Here is an 8,327-nt window from a genome sequence, read left to right as displayed (position 1 = left end):
TGGGTCTTCCAGTGATCACCTTCATTGTCTCTTTATCATAATGTTACCATTTAAATAGAATTATATTTACTATGTTCTCAAGTATAAAAGTTGGTTAAGGAATGTGAATACCATGTTAACAGTTCTTATAATGAACAACATAAAGCTACAAGCCCTCTGTAGTATTTCCCTTTCTTTGCTAAATCCTCTAAACTTTTAAGACATTGCTATTATTTTTTATTATTTTAATTTTCACTTTAGATTTTGGAGTTATATTTTTGCTCTTCCACATGTGCAACTGTTTCATTCACCAAATCACTTGTGCCATTAAATGTTTGTTTTCCCAACTGTTGCTAACAATTTCCTAACATCTGCTCTCAACAGAGAAACTGGAAGACTCTATACAAGTTGTTATTTACATTAAACAGGTAAATGTTTTAAAAGATCCGTGACCAACAGGACTGCACTGAGAAAGCAGCTGTTCATTCTGTGCCATGGAAAAATGAAATGTATTTGTGTACAAATACCACTTAGGTAACTGGTTAGGTAACATTGAAACTTTCAAAATGCTTGGCAGTTGTTCCTAGGTGCTGCCTGAATGCTGAGTTCCTTTGAATGAAAGCTCAGAAACCTGTCTTTGAAACAAATGAACAAACAATGCTTTATTGAGGTATATCATTTGTATACAAAAATCTGTACATAATTAACAAATACATAATGAGTTTGGAGATAAATATACACTATGAAAGAATAGCGACAAGTGCTATGAACACACCTCGCTTGTCTGAAAGCTTCCACCCATCCTATTTATTAAGTTTTGTGATATGACCACTTAACATAAGCTCTACCTCCTTATAAATGTTTAAGTATGTTGTGCTGGGGTATAGCTAGTGCTAGGGGCTGTCCTGGACAGCAGATCTCCGCCCAGGGAGGGAGCTGGGAGCAGGCTGAGGTTTAACTCAACAGCTGTGCACCAGAACCCTGCATTCTATCTCTAGGACTATGATGAAGGTTAAAAATAAAGTGTAGCACTTGAGTGGGCGGTGTGCCGAGTAGCTGTTTGAATATAAGATTTATTTTACAAAGCAGCAGCTGACAGCTTCAGCCCAGCACTGCTTTGAAAATTCTTGGTAAGACAGGGAAGTGGGACATCTGGCGTGACCACTGCTTTTTATTGTTCTGGGTGGTTCTGCCAAAAAGAGCTTTGAAGGGGATTGGAAGATACTCCGAATGCCCCTTCAAGCGCAATCTAAAATTTAGCAAAATCAACATCCTTTCTCTTCCCTTTGTAAGCTTTTGGAAGGGACTCACCTTGGACCAAGCATCCAGCCAGCTGATGAGGATGCACTGATGGGGAGACCAAGGGGCCCCGTGTTGGGGGGGGCGATTTGTGGCCCCCTGCGCCCATGGCTGGGCGCATGGCTCCACCTTCTGAGGAACAAACCCTCCTTCATGTTTCCAAGAGTCACTGAGTGAAAGCTGACAGGTCTAACCCCGACAAGGGGCCCACCCAGCTCTCTTCTCTTCACCAGTGAAAGCCACTCACTATAAACTGGAACACTTTCTATTTATTTAGCACCAAGCAAGTGGTGAGAGGATTCTGGGTACTTTTTTTCTTTCTTGCTTTGGCTGGGAGCACATTTCTAAGCATGATAGACATGCACAGATATTTTTATTTATTTATTTATTTTAAAGATTTATTTATTTATGCACACAGAACTGGGCTACAGGCTAGAGGTGCAGGGGTGGTGAGAGGCTTCACCAGAGACAGAATAAGGAGCAGAACAGGCAGATCCACGACGTACACTGCTGAGGGGAGCAGCAAGCAAGTTTTTAAAAAGTGTTTTTAATGTAAAAAACACAGGCATCCATAAAGTTAGAGTGTAAAATAAGGTCCCTGTGCTTACTGCATGCTCAGACAATGATCAGCTTGTGATCTAATCTGGTTTCACATATACCTCCTTTTCTGTATTATTTTGAAGCAAATTTGATGTGTTATTTCACTTGTAAACAATTAAACATGTAGTTTTAATTGATATAAACCTTTTTAGAAAAAAGTAACCCAAGACACCTAGATAAAGTCTATTCTTCAATTTCATAAGCTATCTACTTAGTATTTAAATTTCTGTCTCATAAATGCATGTGTGCATTTTAAAAATGTATTTCTTTGAATTAAGATTCAAATCACCTTTACATGTTGTAATTAGTTCATCTCCTAAGTCATGTGTATTCTATAGATTTCCTCCTCCCATACTCCTGTGTCTTAGGATGCTTGGAATCTGTTGAAAAGCTGAGAGCTTCATCTAGTCAATTTTGCTAATTGGCTCCCCAGGTCCGCCACCCTCTGTCTCCTGTAACTTTGTGGTTGCATCTAGAGACTTGGTCAGATCCAGGTTCTGTTATTTGTCAAAATGGCTTTCTAAATGGCTGTCTTTTTTCATAACATTCCTTACTTTATTTATTTATTTTTATTTTTATTTTTTTATATATTTTTTAATTTATTTTTTTATTATTTTTTTAAAGATTTATTTATTTATTCATATAGAACTGGGGTACAGGCCAGAGATGCGGAGGGTGAGAGGATTCACCAGAGACAGAGTGGGGAGCAGAACAGGCAGATCGATGAAGTACACTGCTGAGGGGAGCAGCGGGCGGGTCAGGAGAGGTCTGCCTCGCCATGTGGACTCCTCCGGGGCAGGCGGGAATCGAACTCATGAGGAAGTGGCTTAAGCTTCGTAGTGCTGTGCTTTAACCCGCTGCGCCACCAGGGAGGGCCCCTTACTTTATTTTTTAAAAAGATTTATGCATACAAGAACTAGGGTACAGGTCAAAGGTGCAGTGGGGGAGGAGGGTGGAAGAGGATTTACCAGAGACAGAGTGGGGAGCAGAACAGGTTGCTTGAAATACATTGCTGAGGGGAGCAGTGGGCAGCTTTGCCATGTGGGTCAGCTCCCGGGTAGGGGAATCGAACTCATGCTGCAGTGTCTGGGTACAGCCCTAGTGCTGGGCCCCTTGTGCCAACAGGAGGCCCCAGTTTAATAACATTCTATTATAATGTCATTGTGGTTCTTAAATTTTGTTGGAGCCTGTAAGACAGGGTTTTTCAACTTTGAACTGGAACATTCACAGCTACCACTTTTAATTTTGTGATTGGCTCACAGAAAATTCATTCCTCGGGACTTCTGAGTCCAGACTACTGGAGTCCCTCCCTCCCTCTTAACTGTGGTCACAGACACCCACACAAAATCAGTATTTGTTAAATAGTCATCAAGTCATTGATCATCACTGTTAATCATCACACTGTCATTGTGTATTTGGTACATGAAAAGTTGTCCTGTGTGCTATGGGAGAAGTCGGGGAAAGCTTTGCTGGAAACTGGATCTGAGCAGGGATTCGAAGGCTAGAGGTGGACAGGAAGGGGGAAACAAACTGTGTTTAACATTGACATTCTACTCCCCTATTCCCTTCTTCTTACTCCTGATTATGTGTTCTTGGGAAAAACTAGCCTCTTTTATAATATATGTTCTCAGCTTTGAGACTTGGGATGATAAAATCTATTTTAGGATGGTCATGAGGATTCACGTGAAAAGCTCATGTGTTGGTTAGAACTCTTGGTTCTAGAAACCAAGAGTTAATTAGAAATAATATAGATAATAATAAATAATAAAGAGTTGAATAGTTAATTAGAAAAAAGCATGTAATACTTTCCATGGTCAGTATTTGCGGTCCCCACCTCTGCCCCAATCCTTTCCCTTCTCTCCCCCCATAAAGCTTGAATGTTCTCTGTGTGTGCCGTTAGGTTGCCTCTTCTACCTGGCCCATGGCATCTTCCCAGCCTCACTGCCCCAGTAAGAAGCAGCTGAGGTGTCTCTCTAGGAAGTTTCTCTGACCCCTCTTTGGCCCACGCTGGCTTTGGCGTTCCCATGCCCTTCGCATCATTTGCTGCACATTTATCAAGCTGCATTACAAAGACCCGCTTCTCTCACTGACTCCCAGCCCTTCAGGACTGGCAGCTAGCTCCTAGTGTATGATTACTGAATGAAAGGAATTCATTTGCTCCATTCTTGCTCAGGCTTCTCTCTTTCCCTGTGTATACCCCTCACTCCTGTCTTTTTCAGCATGGTTTATGACTTGTGAGTGATAAGCCATTTCCTGATCTGGCCGTCAGAACTGCTCCCAGGTATTAAATTAACAGTAACACGAGCTCACATCCATGGAGCATTTGCTGTCAGTTTCAAGCACTTTGCTTGCACAAACTCCTTTATTTTTTAAATGATTTATTTATTTATGCATACAAGATCTGGAGTATGGGCCAGAGTGGGGAGGGCAGTTAAGGGGAGGCAGGTGACAGGATTTATCAGAGACAGAGTGGGGAGCAGAACAGTCAGGTCTGTTGAAGCACACTGCTGAAGGAAGTAGTGGGTCAGACAGGAGAGGTCTACTGCTCCATGTGGGTCAGCTCTCTGGCCAGGGATCAGACTCATTCTGCAGTGGCAGTGATAGCCTTTTAGCTTGATAGTGCTGTGCCTTTATACCCTACACCACCAGGGCCCCATACAAACTCCTTTAAATATTCCTTTGAACCTCCCAGGTAGCCTAAGGGCTAAGTCTCAGCTATCACTGCCCGGGCCTGAGTTGGACCCTGGGCCAGGGAGCTGACCCACATAGCACAGCAGACCTCTCCTGTCTTGCCTTCTGCTCTCCTCAGCAGTGTATCCCAGTAAACCCACCTGTTCTGCTCCCCACTGTGTCTCTGGTGAATCCTTTCAAGGTCCCCTCACCCCATCTCTGGCCTATACCCTAGTTCTTCTATACAAAAACAAAAAACTAAAACTAAACAAAAAATTATATTCCTTTGTTGCTAAATTTTTCTGCTAGAGCTTGACTTTGACCTCATGGAAGTACATAGTCCTGTTATACTACTGAGTAGCAAAGTAAATCCTGCAGTGAGACACAAGTGGTTGGATTTATATTCATTCAAATTTGGAAGATATGACTAGAAAGTGTAATAACAAGCCCTAAACATGTGATAGGAAAATGATACTATATAGATTTTTTTTTTCTTTTCATGACTCCATGACTCCATTTCAGTTAATTAAAGCCAGAAGAGCAAGTTGGAACAGGAAGTTGTATTTAAATTTCAATTTTTAGAGGTGGTTTTGAAAGACTTACAAAAACAGGGCTATCAGGCCTTCCCTGGTGACACAAAGGGTTAAAGCTCAACACTATGAAGCCCTTGCAACCACTACAGCACCAATTTGATCCCCTACCAGGGATGTGACCCACATGGCGTAGCAGACCTCTCCTGTCCTGCCAGCTGCTCCCCTCAGCAGTCAAGCTGCCTGTTCTGCTCTCCATTCTGTCTCTGGTGAAGCCTCTTACCTCCTGTAACTCTGGCCTGTACCTCAGTTCTTGTATGCATAAGTAAATAAATCTTAAAAAAAAAAAAAAGAAAAAAAAAGAAACAGGGATCTCAAAATGAAAAGAGGTGGGGGAGATTGTCATTGTTTTTCCAAAAGAGAATAGAACACTGGCAAAGAAGATAGATTTGTGAAACTTAGTCTGGGAATTCACCTTTCAGTGAATCCTTTTTGGCTGAGAAGGAAAATTTTTTTGTACTTAGTTGGAAATGAGGAGAAGGGTTATTTTACCAGAGGATGGAAGCAGCTGGCAGATGGCACCAGGTCTTGGTGGCAGAGCTAAGAGACACCACTTATCACCTGCTAATTTTTGTCAGGTTACTTAATCTTCAGTTTTCTTAGCCTTTTATGGGGGTTGTGTTGCCTAATTATTCATTGCCTTTCTGAAGTTGGGTTTTCCATATTTTACCTTGCTACCCAAAATGGGAAGGGGTGTGAAGGAGGGGTACAGAAGTTGTTATCTGTAGGAGTGTTGTGAACATAAAATAATCCTTCACTTAAGGATTTCTACAACTTGTGCCTAGTAAAGACCTGAAAAAAGAAAGATGCTATTAGTACAATAGTTATTATTAATAAAGGCCTTTCCTTCCCTTCATCTCTCCTTCCTCCCTTCACTGGTTAGTGGGCCCTACTACATTAATAGGCCATTCCCAGGAAAAGGGGAGATTCCAGGTTCCCTGCCCCACCCAGAAGGAGGGTGGAGCTGAGCAGAGAAGTATCTGGAGAGGAGACTGAGGAGGAAGGAAGAAGGATGGAGAGCCAGAAGGAGACCTGAGGGAGGCACAGGGAACAGAGAGACATGTGAGGAAGCAGCTCTTGTTTCTTGGTCCTGGACTGGTCGAAACAGATGTGGGGGAGAGACGTGGGAGGTTGACTATGGCAGCGTTTATCTTGACTTTGATTTTGCTCTTTTCCTCCCAGACTTGTCTGGCCATGTCTGACCCTTTTCTATGGGTCCCAGCCAGAAGGTGCTTTAAGTTTGTGGTGGGCTTTCAGGCGTTGCTTTGGGCCAATCCCTTCTGGGTGGACTTTTACCCACAAGGGGATGGGTAAATTTGGGTGTTTGATTTAGAAACTATGTTCTTTGTCTTTTCTGTATTGTACACTAATTATATTAAAGCTCCTTTCTGGACTAGGGGAGAAAATAATAATGAACAGCTATATACCAGAGACATTTTATTGGGGTGGAGTGGGGAATGGGATCAAAAACGGCAGGGTGCGGGGGAAGGAAAATGCACTGGACTATGGTGATGGCACATGGGTGATTTGGTGATGGGAAGCCCAAGGGGATTACCACTGAGATGGAAAAATGCACAAATGATGTAAAATTAAACTATTATTTTAAAAAATGCTCCTTTCCATTAAAGGCCTTACATATTTTGTCTTGATGCAGGGATTGCAGAATCTATTTAGAGTGGGCAAGTTTGGGAGTTCTGGGGTGCCCCTCTCCCTGCCCTGTAAAACTAGTAGTTGAGGGTGTAACTACCCAATGTGTAGAGATCTGTCACCTAGTTTCAGTATTTCTTTCAGAGGGAGTCACTCTGTGAAACAGTGGATTCAGAGTGGCTGTGTGAGGAGGCACATCAGGAGCCTTCTAGGACGCCATCTTGGACGGACGTCAGGATCACGCTGTCTCTCCAGCGCCTCCCTGAAAGCTCATCAGCAGCAGCAACAACAGCAGCAGCAACAGCAGCAGCAACAGCAGCAAAGTCTTGGTCTTCAGAAGTCTTTCATGTGTTGTGCATTTTAAATATTATCCTATTGTGCTGAGCAAAACAAAGCACTGAAGTGGCGTTTGTCTCTTCAGCAGAGACTCAGCCTAGCCAGCTGCCCCCACACGGAAAGGTCTGTAAATGGTAATTTTCTCAACAGGGAGCTCTTGGGGTAAAGCATTCTCACTCAGAGTTACGGGAAGGTGAATAATAATTAAGGTCTGGGGAGAAGATTTAGAATTACAGTAGTACATGGAGGAGAGGGGAGAATTAGTAAATGATATGCTTATTTAATAACATGAAAGATTTTCTTTAAGAATTTGTTACCTAGGATACCGTTAAAGAAAAAATTATTCAGTGACACTAGCGATAGATGGCAGGCAAACTTGACTTAGGCCCATTCTGATAACCATAGGTCATACGTTGATGGAGTTTTATGGGAAAGGAGGGGGGATTGGTTTTTGCTATGAATACAGCATGGACAAGTGGGAATTAATCGCCAAGGTTCAGGGTGGGGGCCAGAGGATGGAAAATTACTGAGAGGAATTCTGGTTAAACCTACCTAACAGGATTCTTGATGAAGAAAGAGCAGGTGATCAGACATTATCTGGGTGATGCTGGAAGTTGAGGAACCAAATATTAAGGGTGATCACAAGGGTGGGTTGGGGAACGGGGCTTGTGATTAAACTGACTTGGCAGGTTAGGCTTATGCTAAGAACTAAATTTTATAAGGAAATAGAGCAGTGGCCCCAAATAATTTCTGATTAATTGGACCAAACTGACTAATATATGGTCAAACAAAGCTTAAATTGAATTTTGTGTTAGTCAAAATTATCTGTTTGTGATCTTAGTTATTTATTTTCTTTTTAAGTGGAGGGAAAACATTTTGTTTACTGAAAATTACGTGGTTCTATTAAAACTAGTAGTGGTGCGTCTGGCAAAGAAAGAAGTCTCTACTGCCACCTGGTGGCCACATATTCTTATTGCATGTGCCCAAGAGACTCCTTAGAGGAAAGTCGGCACTTTTCCTCCAATTCCCCCTCTTGAGATTTGAGCATTAGCAGCTGGCTAAGAAAGACAGAGCAGGGAAAGCGGCAAAGTTCATACCCTCCCTCTTGCTACTGTGATGTAAAAGGCTGGAGAGGTTAGCTCTGCATTGAGTGAAGTACTATTGTGTTGGACTAGTTGAGTTAGAGCCTCTTTTTTTTTTTTTTTT

General features: G+C 42.3%; 1 long non-coding RNA gene across 1 annotated transcript in view; it reads left to right on the top strand.

Moving 5' to 3' along the window:
• Window positions 1-7,811, top strand: part of LOC105854022 — a 42,325-nt gene extending 34,514 nt beyond the window's left edge. The window contains exon 3 of the long non-coding RNA XR_001145750.1: window positions 6,930-7,811. This is a non-coding gene — a long non-coding RNA (uncharacterized LOC105854022). The remainder of the gene's footprint in view (window positions 1-6,929) is intronic.
• The last annotated feature ends 516 nt before the right edge of the window (window positions 7,812-8,327 follow it).

The sequence above is a fragment of the Condylura cristata genome, unplaced genomic scaffold (genome assembly GCF_000260355.1).
Source record: "Condylura cristata isolate star-nosed mole 26May11 unplaced genomic scaffold, ConCri1.0 scaffold00024, whole genome shotgun sequence".
Classification (NCBI taxonomy): domain Eukaryota; kingdom Metazoa; phylum Chordata; class Mammalia; order Eulipotyphla; family Talpidae; genus Condylura; species Condylura cristata.
Note: the sequence above shows the minus strand (reverse complement) of the source record. Positions and strands in the feature narration are given on the sequence as shown.